We start from the raw sequence: 15,632 nt of genomic DNA, 5'->3' as shown, positions 1-15,632 counted from the left end.
ACAACGCACCACGCCTCTGAGCCATACAGCAGCACTGATTTCACATTGGAAGTGAAAATCCATAATTTGGTTCTTGTTGAAAGGGCTCTTGTACCCCAGACTGTTCATAGTATGGCAAAGGCTTGTTGCGCCTTTCGTATTCTCACATTGAAGTCCTCTTCAGTTCCCCCATTCTTGCTGATAACACTCCCCAAGTATACAAATTGATCTACCTCTTGCACTGCTTTTCCTTCAATTGTAATTTCACCTTCCTGTCTGTTATTAATGCACATCAAATTGGTTTTCTCTTGACTAATCTGGAGGCCCACTCACTCAGCTGTGTCCTGTGGACATCTGTCTTCTCTTGCATATGCTCTAATTTGTCTGCAAGCAGGGCTAAGTCATCTGCAAACTCTAGATCTTCCAGTTTCCTAGTTTGAGTCCACTAGAGTTCCCTTCCTGAGTCAGCATATGCTGTTTTTGTGACCCATTCTAGGACAATCAGGAAGAAAGAAGGCAGCCTTGGAATACACATGCTGTGACCTGGAATTTTTCCGACAATTTTCCATCATGGATGACCTGGCAAGAGTATTCTTCATACAGTTTCTTGATGATGGTAGCAGCATGCTAGGGATCTACTTCCATTACTATCCTGTACTGAAGTCCATGCTGCTGTGCCTACACTGCTATTTTTAGTCTGATAGCATGGGTAAAGTTAGCACAAGTATGTCTACTCATGTTGTAATCAAACCACATGATGCAGTGGAGATAGACCTTTATCTCCATGGTTGTTTGCTTTTCCTGGCTAGCAATTAACTACTGGACTAACGACTAAATAAGTTTCTGGATTTACTCTGCCTGCACTTCCAGTCCAAGTCATAAAGGTATCACTGATCAAGGAAAAGGGTAACATGAAAAAGTTCTCTTACATGGACTACAAATTTTCCACTCTCTTTTAAGAATAGGCACATGGAAGAGAGAATGAGAGGATTCCAGAGACTCCTGACTGATACTATCCTGCTGAAACACATCCAATGAACTAGGGATACAAAATCGCATTTAATCAGTTAAACGTTATCAAACAGGGGAGGGGACACTGCTCTAGCCCACCTGGATGGTGCTCTGGCTGAGCTGGAGTGTCCCTGCCTACGGCAGGCCCCACGGGGCTGGAGCAACCTTCTGCCTGCCGGGGTCAGGAATCTGCTCCAGCCTTGCTGGTTGACAGTAACCAGTAAGCAACATCCAGTAAGGAAGACTCTTATCAGTTAACCAATCATATCCCTGCAATTAACTCTTCCCTAAATAGAATACTTAATGTATTAATCCAATCGAAATCTCATATAAGTTCAACCAACTTAGGTTCAGGGAAATGAACTGATATTTTTCTTTACGTTCCTAAAGAAAGTTAGGGCTCAAATATAAACACACAAAACATAGCTATTCTAGCAGCTTCAAAATCTCATAGCGAGATAAAGATAGTGAAGAAGAATCTCACAATTCCTCACTTTACAAACAAGACAGCACTTTCCATTTTCTTCTGATGTGGAATAGGCAATAAAAATCAATGAAGTGCTTCAAATCCAGTCCAGAACAAGAATAAAGTTATCAAAAGAGAAGTACAAAGGAGCAGAAACATTGAGCCTTAGAGGTCTGAAGAAGGTGAACAAGAAAAGGAAGAAGGTGAGAAATGAAGTTGGCTTTTCCAATGTTAGGGATTTTGTATGGTTTTTTTGGGGGAGGGGAAGGAGGTTGCAATAGGAAATCGCTTTCAATAAAAATGTATTTTCAAGTAGCAATGTGGAAGACATTTCAGACCTTCACTGATGTCCACATTTAGCTTTAAGTTGCATCCCTCCAATTAGGCAAAATAAGTCTTGTGAAATGTGAGGACCGACAGGAATGGTTGTGTTCCCTAGTAACTTGCTTTCCTTGTATATTATTTCTCCATTTCTAACACTATAAGCAAGTGCAGGTGAAATAATAAAATATTTAGATGTAATTTCTAAAAGCTACCTATAGTTTCATTTTGTTACTGAAAATGTAACAGCTACTAACCTTTATATATAGATTTACACCATAAAAACAGATTTCATAGTGACGGCTTAAATTTTGTCTTCTTGGAAAAATAGGAAGGTATCATTTTATTCATTTCATTATTATTAACACATTACCCAGATATATAAACTCCTTGATAATAAAATGGATACTCCAAATATAAAAGAACTTGGATGATGGGTCCTGATTCGCAGTTAGAATTTGAAACTGGTTTGTACTAGGTCCAGTGTTATTCAACATATTCATAAATGATCTGGAAAAAGGGACACATAGTGAAGTGGCAACATTTGCAAACAATACAAAATTACTCAAGATAGTTAAGCCTAAAGCAGACTACAAAGGACTACAAAGGGATCTCATAAAACTGGTTGATTGGGCAGCAAAATGACAGGTGAAATTCTGTGTTGATAAATGAAAACTAATGCACCCTGGAAAATATAATCCCAACTATACATACTAAATAATGGGGTTTAAAATAACTATTAACACTCAAGAAAGAGCATGAAGGCATTGTGGATAGTTTTCTGAAAACATCGATTCACTGTGCAGAGGCAGTGAAATAGCTAATAATGTAAGAACCATTAGGAAAATGAAAGATGATAACACAAAGATACAATGCCACTATAAATCTGTGGTCCTCAGACACCTTGAATACTGCATGCACTTCTGGTCTCCCCATACCAAAAATACTAAAATTGGGAAAGGTAAAGAGAAGGGCAAGAAAAATGATGAAGGATACGGAATAGCTTCTGTATGAGGAGAGATTAAGACTGGTACTCTTCATTTAGGAAAAGTGATGACTAATAGGGGATATGACAGAGCTCTATAAAATTGTGACTAGCATGAAGAAAGTGAAAAAGGAAATGTCATTTGCTCCTTCACGTAACACAAGAATCATTGGTTTCCCAATTAAATTAATAGATACGGGTTTAAAATAAACAGAAGTACTTTCTTCAAACAGCATGCAGGCATCCTGTGGAACTCATTGCCAGGGGATTTTATCAAAGCCAAGACTTTAACAAGGTTCAAAAAAGAATTAGATAGGTTCATGAAGGAAGTTAAGAGTTGGAAATGGAATGAATCATTCAATGATTGCTAGTTATACTTATTGGCTGTGTCTACACTGGCCCCTTCTTCGGAATAGCCATGCTAATTTAGAACTTTGGAATAGGGAAATATGCGGGGGATTTAAATATCCCACGCGGGATTTAAATAAACATGGCCACCGCTTTTTATCCGGCTTGGGGAAAAAAGCGTCCAGACTGGCGCGATCCTCCGGAATAAAGCCCTATTCCGGAGGATCTCTTATCAAGTAGGAATAAGAGATCCTCCGGAATAGGGCTTTATTCCGGAGGATCGCGCCAGTCTGGACGCTCTTTTCCAGCTTTTCCCCAAGCCGGAAAAAAAGCGGCGGCCATGTTTATTTAAATCCCGTGGGGGATATTTAAATCCCCCGCACATTTCCCTATTCCAAAGTTCTAAATTAGCATGGCTATTCCGAAGAAGGGGCCAGTGTAGACGTAGCCATTCTGTCTGAAGCAGGCAGGACTGGTCACTGCAAGAAGACAGAATACTAGGCTAGATGGACAACTGGTCTGACCCAGTATAGCTATACTTATGACTACTCAGGAAGTGTTTTTTTTTTAAACAGTGTGGTTCTATTCATGAGCAGTTCAATTGACAGCTTTGCAAAGTGTTGCTGTATTTTTGTTTTGCCATCTTTTGCTTCTCTTGTTATTAGTATTATCCTTCTTCTGATGTAGTAAAATGAATGGAGCTTCTTGCATGGTAAGACACTACTCAATATAAGAATGACAGAATATGGCCTTCAGTGAAATATTCAATTTATTTTGATAGAACTATATTCCAGGCAGCAACCCTTCAGCTAGTGCCAATTCTGACTGCTGTCAGAGAGTGAAATCTGTTTAAGTATACTATGAGGTTACAGATGCTAGGCAGGAATAGCAGTACTAGTACATATTTTGTCAACTGAAAGACATCAAATCCCAAGTCTTATTGAACTACTTCGGGTATCTTTATGCGGGCCATGAACAATTTACCTCTTGGGAACTTCAGTCAATATAGTATTTGTCTCCTTATACTCTACTGAAATTCTTCACCTATTGTTAATGATTCATCAGAAAAAAAGCTGGCATTCTATATACAGTAGACTTCCGATAATCCAGAACCTATGGGATTTAGGTGGTGCCGGATTATCAAATATGCCGGACTATCAGGAGGTACTATAAGCAGGTTATATATATACTGTAAACATTATATAATGTATATAAAGTGTTCTTAACCCTTTTTATTGTACATACTGTAATGTTTTAGTTTTTTAAGCCTTTTTTACCCTTTTTGCTCAGTTCAGCTGCTGCCACTGTTACCTTGTGACTCTTTTTTTTGCCAAAGCTCACTCACTAGGCTCTTGCCATTTTGATGCCGGACTATCAGAAGTGCCGGACTACTGGATGCCAGACTATTGGAGTTTTACTGTAGTTCATTTCAGCTCTGCTCACAGGTATTTTATATATGAAAACAAAAATAAAAAATAGAATAATGTATTTCATCTACGAGTATATGACATTAGTCACCTATTACAGAGGCTTGGAGAAACTTTTTAAAAGAAAAACTCATAATGATATTGAGGAAAGTTGAATTATACATGATAATGTTTTCCCCACCCACCACGGCCAAAATTGCAGAGGACCATTAAAAAGAATAGCACTGTCTACAGTACACCAGATGATAATGTGATACAGCAGCCAACATCAGTACAACTTTGTCTCTAATCTAACAAACACAGGCTAGAAAAGAAACATTAAGGTTTCTCACAGTGCCACTATCTCTTTCCCACCCATTTCACAGAATATGGGTGAAAGACAGACAGGTGCATACACCTCTATACTTTTATACACACATCTATTACATGTTCATGTATAGTTCTGTCTATAAAAAAATTAAAAGTGGCTCAGGTCACAGGAGACTCTGGCTCAATTCCCTCCTCTGCCCCAGACCTTAGAAAAGTAAATCTATCTGTGTCTCAGTTCCCCATCTGTAAAACTGGGATACTAATACTTCCCAAACTCTTGAGAAATGCAGATCCATTACCGAGCTAACTCCCTATCTGAAAGTTTCCAAAGTTTACCACATGTGGAATGCCACAATGAAAAACCAGAAGTTGTTGTCCACTGGCTACTACTGTGAGCAGTGTGGATTTAAATTGAACCAATAAAGACTGCAACAGGAAAACTGAATAAACTAGTCATTGAATTGAGCGAGTTAAATAAACAGATATAGGAAAAATGTTCTCTGCACCTACAGAAGTTGCTCCCAAAAGCTGGTTTAGCACGTCAGCAATCTCTGGTTCCACATGCCTAGCCTGTGTCTTCCATAAATACAGTGGTTTCCACCTTTTTTTAAAACTTTGACAGCAAATATGTTCTACTTTAATATTTTTAATTTAAATTATGAAATATTTTAATATAACTTTATATTATTTCAAATTTGAAATCCCTTTTTTTGAAAGAAAAAAAGCAGCTATGTAATTCAAATTAAAATAGCAATTTAAAAAATAATCATTACTTTTTTGGCAGCCTGGTTCTGATGATTAAGAATTCTGGAGGTAAAACAAGAAGGAAAGGTTGTACAAGTTGGACCTCCCTAGCCCAGTACCAGCGGAACCTGACCAGTCCCAAACGAGGGAGTTTGCTCGAACTGGGAGGTCAATGTTGGCCTCCTGCTGCTGGCCTCCAGGCTCTCCTGGGGGGGGGGGGGGGGTCTTCCAGGCTCTTGGCCAATGGGCTCCTCTCCTAGCCACACTTCTGGCCCTGGCCCAGCCGCAGCTGTTGACTGTGATCCCTGGCCCCAACCATACTCCTGGCCCTGCCGCTGGCCATTGCCTCAGATGCTGGATGTACTACCCAGTCGCACTTCGCAGCCCTGCCCCTATCCCTGATGCAGGCTGTGGCCCTGTTTCCAGCCCTGCACTGGCTCTATTCCCAGCCATACTGCCAGCCGCAGCCTCAGTCATGCACCTGGTGCCAACTGCTGGTCATACTTCTTGCCCTGCCACTGGCCCCAGACACTGGCTACTACTCCCCGGCCATACTCCCATAGGGTTGCCAGATGGTTTCAACAAAAATACCGGACACACTTGACATTACAGCACAATCTACATTACATCTTAGTTAGGAAATACCAGACTCTTATATTTTCTCATTTATATTTTCTCAATTCATTTCCCTGACAGAATTCTCAAATACTGGACTGTCCAGTTCAAAACCAGTCACCTGGCAACCCTAATTCCCAACCCTGCGCTGGTTTCATTCCCCAGCCCCAGCTGTCACACTCCTTGGCACTGGCTCCGGCCACAATCCCATCACTGTCCTGGTTGTGCTCCTGAGCCCTACTGCTGGCTACTAGACTCCTGGACGTGTTTTCCCCCCTCCCCCAGTCCCTGTCTAGAATGAGCACAGATGTTGCTAGACCAGAGAGTTCCAGACCAGAGAGATCCTACCTATAGTGAAAGGCACAGATCTCTCCACCAGACATGAGAAATCCCAGGCAACTTTCCTCTTCCCTCTCTCCCTCAACACAGCCCAAGTCCCAGCTTGGAGCACAGAGATGAGAAGATCCAGGGGGCAGCCGGGTTCCCAGTTGGGAGCTGTGTGCAACTGAGGACCCTGCCACTTAGTCCCCCATATTGCCTTCTTCAGTCACTGCAAGCACCCCTGGTGAAGTGTGCACCACCAACACAAGGAACAGACCTCAGCCACCCAGTCCTTAATGCAGAGACTATAAACAAATTAACATAGATTGACTCAAGATTGTAATGGAGAACTTGGCTTATGTCTCCAAGTTCTACAGAATCACATATAGGATTGGAAGGGACCTCAGAGGTTATCTAGTTCAGTCTCCTACATTCTCACATGATTAAATATTATCTAGTATTTGTAAACATAATATTTGCTACTATAGATTATGCCCATCATTTTAACCTTGGATTAGTGAAAGCAATTAATTAGTCCCTTGCAACACTCGAAAAAAAATATTTGTTCAGTTTTCTGAAAGTTCCTGATATTCAGAGACGGAACAGTCCAATTAACTTAGCTTCACAACATGACAGATTCTACAGGCCTACTACAGTATCACTTTTACTGTTCATTCTCCAAGGCAGGCTATATGTACAATCTGGAGACTACATCAGTATAACTATTTGGAATAAAACTAGTGCATACACAGCTCAAGCTGACAGGGCTTTTCTATTAGTGTAAGAACATTACCTCTCTGACTGAAGTTATGTAAGATGATGAAAGCATTCTTCTGTTGATAAAGTTGCTTCTACACTGAGAGTTAATTAGGTCAGCATAGCTTGGCCAGGATTTTTCACACTCCTGACCCACCCATGGCAACATTTTTCTCTGTGGTACAAAGATAACTGCAGAAATATTTATTTCATTGGCTTCCATGGCAACATTATTAAATCTTGTTTGTATTCTATCCCTCTAATATATCCTAGCATTTTGTTCTCTTACTAACATGCAAGTGGGTTAATGGTTTCAGCGACTTTTCAACAATAGTGCTAAATACTGATCAGTATGAAATGCTTCCATCGCTTTCCATATTTTCTAGGATGAATCCTTGCTATGAGAAAAATTGTTTTATGTTTTTCTAAACTCAGCTGTATTTATTAAATGCTGGACCAATGAACCAGAATAATCTAAATCCTTTTGAATCTGCTCACACTATTTTGCCCTACTTCTACTGTTTCCAAATTATATTTCCAACAAATTTGGAAATGTTGTTCTGTAAAACTCTAACCCAGACAATTAAACAAATACTACCACATACCGTACCTAAGTAGACATGCAGAGAGAAATACACATATGTACCTCAGAGACCCTAACTGACTTACGAAAGAAGAGAATTTAAAAAATTTTAAATGTGACAGCTGGCATTTCCATTTTTCAAATTACCTGCCTTGCTCACCTACTACTGAATGACCCTGACAAGCCAGTAAGTTTTTAAAAGTACCATCTGAACAGTCCAAAGAAGTGGATTTTATATCTGACCTGAAACAGTATCATCATAGAACTTAAAAATCAATTTACGTTGCTCTCCCAAGTAGGTATGAAGATCATTAAAAGCAACAGTAAAAGTTTTCACTTACAAAACTTTTAAAATGCTATATTATACTAGCATTCAACCCACAAACATTTATAGAAACTGTTGGTTACTCCAGGAACTGTGATCTACTCCAAGGCAAACTCCTGGTTACCAGGTCACAAAAACAATTTGGGATTCTTATAAAAACAATTTCTCTACCAATAAGACTGCCTTTTGATCTATACAGTTGGAAGTTTTTGTTGGAAGAGTCCGGAACTTCCTGATACACCCAGATGACAAAGAAGCCTTCCTTGTTCACAGGCACCACTGCCATAAACAGACATGTCAATCAACAACAATTACGGGGAAAAAGTTTCAGCACTGTGGGAGTGTGACAGATGGCTGTTCCTGAACAGATGAGTTATCATTTCTTTGTATCCACAAGAGATTTGCTGCATCATTTAAGACTGTTCTGCATGGAAAATACTCCCATCAAGCAGAGTCAAAACAAACCCAAGCCTGCTACTGAGCTAATAACTCCGCTAGAAGAGTGTGAACATTTACTCACACAGCAAATGGTCCTGGATTGACATGAAAGAATGCCCCAAGTGCTATTTTGAAATGGATTGTTTGTCATTATGTGTTTCTTCCCTCTTTCTTAAACATTATTTAGTTTAGAACAGGTGTGGGCAATAATTTTGGATCAGGAGATACACAAAGATTTTGGTAAGTGGTCAAGGGCTCCATATTTCTATGGAGAGCGTGAGGGGTCTGGGACAGAGGTTGAGTGAAGGAGAGGATTGTCATCTGGGTCAGAGAACTGGGGTGCAGTTCTGGCATGGAGGAAGGGTGTAGGAGGGGGTGTAGGCTCTGGGAGGGAATTGTGATCTAGGAGATGCAGAGAAAGGGGGTGCAGAGAGTTTGGGTGATGACCTGGGAGAAGAGGGTGCAGAGTCAGGGAGAGAGTATGAATGAAAGAGAGGATTTTGGCCTTGGAGAAGGGGGGATGCTGACAGTTTGGGTGGTGACCTGGGGCAGCAAGAGACTGGGGTGCCAGAGGCAGGTTGGGGCTGGGAGGTATACCTTGGTGCCTCCCGGCCAGAAGCCCTGCAGGACCCCAAGGCAGGTTCCCTGCTTGCCACACTCCCAGCTGCTCAAAATGGGTGGATATTCCATGTGGCTTTCTACTTTGGGTGCTGGAAAGGAAGGGCAAAAGCTTCATATGCTGCCTGTACCCCCAGCACAATCCTAAAGCTCCTACTGGCCCGGGGAAGGGGGCAACGCAGGCAACCTCCTCTGCCCCCGATTCCTGGAGTAGAGAGCCTACAGGGGAAGCCAGCCACTTAAAGCAGCTTGGGGCTTCTCTGTACCTGAAGGTCCCTTGTTTGGATGGATGGATGGATGGATGGATGGATGGATGGATGGATGGATGGATGGATGGATGGATGGATAAACAATTCATGAACTTAAATAGGGAATCTACAGCAGTGGGTTTTTTTAACTTCATGCTTTAAAAACTCTTAACATACAAGTATGGTGTGCACGTATTTCAACTGAGTAATCCTACAATGAATCTTATTGCTCTAACCCTCTCCCATACAGTTTGTCAGCTCCGCTAATTGTCTGACTAATATTTAGATCAGTGATTACTTAGAAGCCAAATTAGCGATCAACACTTTCCCAATGAGCCACAGTAGTGGGAACTCATAGTTTCATGTACGCTATAACTATTCATATTTAAACATTATAATGGTAGAATATTTATTTTATGTACATATATTAATCACACAGCAAGTAAGTTAATAATATAGTACAAGCTGATAACTTAAATGGTTAATAACATAGTAAAAGCATCCTCACAGGTTAATTAACTCAAAGTATTTTAATACCATGTGCTGCAAAAAGCCACAGGAGGCACATTAAAGAGCCACTTGTGGCTTGCAAGGTACAGTCTGAGTATCAATGATTTAGACCATAAACTCACTGGGGCTTCTCCCTGAGGCTGGTCCAGGGATAAAGGGTATGGCCAGCCTGGGGGCAGGAGAAGACATGTAGGCTAGCCCAGAGTGGCCACAAAGTGGCCAGCAGATGCTCCCCACAACAGGACACGATGGCAGGAGCTGTGCTGCTGGCCAGTGTCTGCTCGCTGGGGTGCTTCCTGCCCCCCTTGTGGTCATTTGTATCCCCCGTACTTGTTGCTCCCTGTGGCCAAGAGTGAATATAACTGTTCCTGCTATTACACCCCTCAATTTCTGTTTGATATGAAATCATCACATTCCCTGCACATCCCATCTTCCACAATCAAACCCTGACCTTGTTTAAAGTTATGATAAGAAGCTACATAACAAATTTGGTGGTTCTATCTCTGATCGTTTTGGGGAGTTCTTGAACAAATGGACTTACAGACAGAACGACAGATGCACACTTCTAAAATATATAGTAAGGTTTTAAAAAAATTATAAATTAAATTAAAAAACTTTTGGATACTGGCTAACTTAAAACACTATCTGTCTTTGTTTTAACACAATGCAGCTCAAGAGCAGCTAAGGTTATGCTAAATTTGTTCAGGAAAGTGGGTCCAAAAAATGAACCTGACTTTTTAATTTAACATGTTGGCTTGCCTTTAAAAAAAAAATCGAAGTGGTTCCCTACAAACATCAAAGGCAGCATGCCTTCTTCAAAGTTACAAAGGACAGTAGTGTGATAAATGGAGGTACATGTCAATGAAGAGGTGGTATACTGAGATTCGGATCAGAGAAAGGTGTATTATTTTTAATGATATAAAACATATTGGGAGAGCTGCTTTTAGATGAGGTACATGTCTCTGTATGAAGTGTGTTCTTAATGATAGATAGATAGATAGATAGATAGATAGATAGATAGATAGATAGATAGATAGATAGATCTATTTATTTATTTATTTATTTATTAAATAGAGTATGCTGGCTTCACTTTTCCTGAGGCTTTTTAAATAATCATGCATTAACTTGGTGAGCATCAATTAAAATTGTTTACCGGCTAATATAGTGTCTGTTTATTTTTTTAACCTAGACAGTCATGCACACTACAATAGGTAGCTACAATTAAATACACTCCTGAACTAAAAAGTAATTGTTTTAGCACTAAAAAGGTCATGAAAAGCAACCACATTGACTGTGACTTTCTGAATCTGTAAGCACTCGGCTGGTATGACTTAGGAGGTAGAGAAAAGTGACTGGAAGGTTTTACTCAGTAGAAGGGTTTCCAAGCAACCTTGCACAGTTGAGCAGCCTCAAGCAAGTGGAACAATGACTAACACTGGCAGGGCTCCATTAAAAAGAAGCCTGCAGCAACATCATTGTGTTTCTACCACCAGTGGCTATAAATGCGGGCTACATTAAATAGGATAACAAACAAAAGAAAAACAAACCTGAGTATGGGGAAGCGGGGGGAGAAAGGAGGACCTACATATATTTCATGTTGTTTTAAAGTTCCCGTTCTTGTAGGACACTGTGAATACATTCAATAAATTTGTTTTTTTTAAACACATGCAAATTTGTTTTTTTATCTGTAAATTAAATATTTTGAATAAATGTAGGTTTTGTTCCAAGCTAAACTCTGAAAAATACCTCCACATATAATCTGGTCTTTTTTCCTGACTGGAAATCTGAGGACATAAAAAGTTACTGGTCTACCTTGTTCAGATTCCAAGTCACCTGTTAAAAATAAGGTTTAGATCTTTAACAAGGTATTTTAGCTTAACCGCAACTAGAACTTTTCATACCCTCCCTGGCCTTGCTTGGAGAGAACTTGCTTTTCTCCTCTTTGAAAAAAGTAAACAAATGTTTAGAAATTTAGTCTACAAGACTGAATAATTTAGGGGAGACTGAAGGTATTTGAGTGCAGTTATTTAATGGTCATCTGCAGCTGTGGGCAGAATAGGCAGAAGGGAACAGGGGGATGGGGTGTTAATTTATTAAGAATGGGGGAACACTGATGTTTTTCAGTATTTAATCATCCTTTTTAAAGCCACCATTATTTTACAAAATATCTACAAGTTAAATTAGCCACCATGTCATTGTTTTTTACTCAGATCATTCAACAAATTTATGCTACTGTGTTGATATATCCAATAAAACATGCATTACTAATCACAATTATCTGCGATGTATAATATGAAGGTTCATTTCTTTTTCCCTTGTTTTTTTGGTCTAATGTAAACAAAAAAGCCTCACAATTTCTGTTTTTAACTGAAAATTTTGCATCCAAAAATACCCTACTGAAAAACATCTTAAACAACATCTTTCTTCACTCACCAGAGGAGGTAATATTTTAGCAGGTTTGACTGAATTACTTAGTCTTAAAGGTGATGTATTTCATCAGACAGCTTGTGTATGTAAGACAGGGGTTTGCATTAAAAGGAATCACCAAGACAAATTTAAAGGTTTAGTACATATACTTCACCACAAATACAGGAAAGCAACCTTGCAACCCTGCCAAAGTAACTGTGGCAATTCTGAGTACAATTTTAATATTATCATAACTGTAATTTAATATTACATTATATATTATATGCAACAAGTTCAAGGGTGCTATGTTTGTTAGAAAAGTCATGTTGAATCTTGCTTGTTTTTCTGAGGGTATATTTAAATCACGCTTTTCCAAAAAGCCAAATTTTTTATATTTTATGAAAAATTAAATAGGAATGAAATAAAAGCAGACCTCCTATCTGGCCTCAGACTTAGAAGACACTGAAAGGCATGAAATTACCCTAGCCAACTGCTGTGTAGTAAAGGCAATCTATGGATAAGTCAGATCAATTTACAAACCAGGATTGCAACATTGTTTGTTTACCAGGAGAGAGGTGTTAAACGGTACGATTTAATATTCATTCAGACAAAGGAAATTCATTATCTCAAGACATGTATAATACTAATAATTATACACCTGTTTTCATGAAATTTTTAAAGGTTCATTGGATTTATTTAAAATTTTTGAGACTTGACAATTTAACAATAACTTTCCAACTTTAATCAAATTAAACTGAGAACATATTGAAATATTTAATGTCAAGCTTTAGAACTGTAAATATGTTAAGCGAAAAGCAGAGCTTACCTTCAAATGTATTCCCAGGTATGCAAAATGAGTTCTCCATTACAAAAAGTAAAATGGGACATTTTCCTCTCTCCAAAATAAAGGGGTCTCTGTTTATTCTGTTGCCATATTACAGCAGATGGTGATAATGCATAATTAGATTTAGTAGTCTTGGTTCACTCAGATCAATTTCTATAGTTTCTGCTATCATTTAGCCATTTAGATTGTTTGCAAACCTTATTAAACACAGAGTAAAGACATTTATATCAAGCTGTGACCATTCAGGCAAAAAAAGCTCTTAACAATTTCAAATTAATGTGTAGGAAGCAATATAAATGATTGTAGCTGAATATTTAATTTGCAACAGGTTTGTTCTGCCTCTTCAAACATCTTTCCTTTAAATTTGAGATACGGGTTTGTTTTTAGTTGTGTTGCTCATAAATGCACATGACTATTGCACAGTTGTTTTTTTCTTCACCCTTGGACATCTAATCAGTCCAGAACCCAGATTAGCACTGTCAGGTTGTGTCAGGAGTTTACTGAGAGCGCTCACTAGAGTGCCTTTAATCCTCCAAGGTTTACTCAAATGTCACAGCCATCTGGAGGGAAAGGAGGCTCCCTGCTAGGTTCTGCTGACCACAAATTACTTTCTGAAGAGAAGATGACAATAGAAAGCAAAATAGTTAGTAAATATGTAATTTTTTCTTTTTCCCAGTAAATAAAACAAAACTACTTTTGGTGTGCTGAACAAAAATACACTTAATTACTATAATTAAAAATTACTCGAGGGTATGTAATATGTAAATTAGTCAAAAGGGCAAACAGGCATAGGTAGGGAGGAGATTGTTTAAGATAATTAGTAAACATGATTAAAAACTCATCCTAAATATTGTTTATTATTTATTTGGATTGTGGTGAATTGGGACCCCATTGTGCTAGGTGTTACACAAAATACAGAAGATGATACAGTCCATGTCCCAAAGAGTTTATAATCTACCCTTTCTTCCTAAAAATTTACAGCCACTCATGTACACCGTGACACTCTCAAAATTACAAGTAAATTATTTGATTGGCAAAATGAAGATTCTTACTTTCTTTGATCAATATCAAATAATATAACTGCACCTTTTCCACAGTTTTGATTACAAAGAGGAAATCTGATATGGAGCAAGTTATAGCACTACATTGTCTCTCACATATAGCAATGAGGGGTTTTTTTGTATCCCCTCGGCAAGTTTCTGTTGCCTATAAAAAATCTGGATCTAGTTTTCCCCTCTGTTTTAGGAGGTACTCTCATAATCCTTTTCTCTAAGAAAAGCCACTTCCCTTCTCTGGCTTGGATAAGACTGGGAAGCCAGCTGTATCCCATTCTTTCAATTACTGACTCTACAGCTGCATTAACTTTCCACATAGTATTTAAAGTTCTTACCTGGGTTTATAGTTTAAGTCATCCATTTATATAGCCTGAAATTACTTCCATTTTATTAGTAAAACAAAAGGAGGAAAAATAGTAGCAGTATACACATTTGTGTTCTAAAGATAAAAATCTTTGCTACACTTGTTAAAATATCTTGCATTGCTTTCATTACTTCCTGCCATTCTCGTCGACACAAAATTTCATGGTTTGAAAGTCATTCAGAGAGTGTGAAAATGCTTAACATCACTGCGCAGAGCTTCAAATCATCATAATTAAAGCTGCAAGAGCTATTTTCAGTGAACAAGCTCTCTTCCAAATATAGTCTTTTTATCCCATTAGTAAAATATCTGTGTGAACACTCATTTTTACAAGATTATGATTCACTGTGAAAAATGTGACAAGACTATCTTCATCTGTTTACTCTCTCTATGGTGTATGACTGGCCATTTAAATTGACTACTTTTACTGCTCCTTGATTGGTTGCCTGAAACTTTATAAACAAAAGGTGAACACTTTTTTGGTGTCAACTGCAGATACCTTTGTTCACATTGCAGTGGTCTTGTGCATATATGAATACATCCATTTACTAAAAGCAACCATTTTCCCAAATTTCCTAGTGTGACGGGGGGACCCACCCCCGCACTAGCGGACGCGGGATCCGCAGCCCCGCGTGGAGGATCAGCTGGCGCCGGGAGGCCGACGCCGTGCGGCGGAGCAGCCAGCAGGGTCGGGGGAAGCCGGCGGGGCTAGCATGCATGCACCCGGCAGTCAGGAGGCTAGCGGGCGGGTTTTAGGACCCAGAAAGCCGGCGGCGGCCCCGGGAAGGGCGGGGGCCGGAGGAACGCCGAGCGGGGAATTTAAAAGGGGGGAGAAAGAGACAGGAGGGGGGAGAGGTGAGCGGAGAGCAGGTGAGATTCTGCTCTCAGCCTCCTCCGCAGGACAGACCGCAACACCAGCTGGGGACACAGCCAGGAGAGGACGTGGAAGGAAGGTGACTGAC

The 15,632-nt window shown here is 39.5% G+C and overlaps 1 protein-coding gene across 4 annotated transcripts in view; it reads right to left on the bottom strand.

Annotated features, from left to right (window-relative positions):
- The window catches only part of SLIT2 (slit guidance ligand 2), a 396,011-nt gene that overhangs the window by 269,882 nt on the left and 110,497 nt on the right, over positions 1-15,632 (bottom strand). The window lies entirely within an intron of this gene.

Source organism: Pelodiscus sinensis, chromosome 4 (genome assembly GCF_052426305.1).
Source record: "Pelodiscus sinensis isolate ZL-2025 chromosome 4, ASM5242630v1, whole genome shotgun sequence".
Taxonomy (NCBI): domain Eukaryota; kingdom Metazoa; phylum Chordata; order Testudines; family Trionychidae; genus Pelodiscus; species Pelodiscus sinensis.
This window is presented reverse-complemented; position numbering and strand designations above follow the sequence as displayed.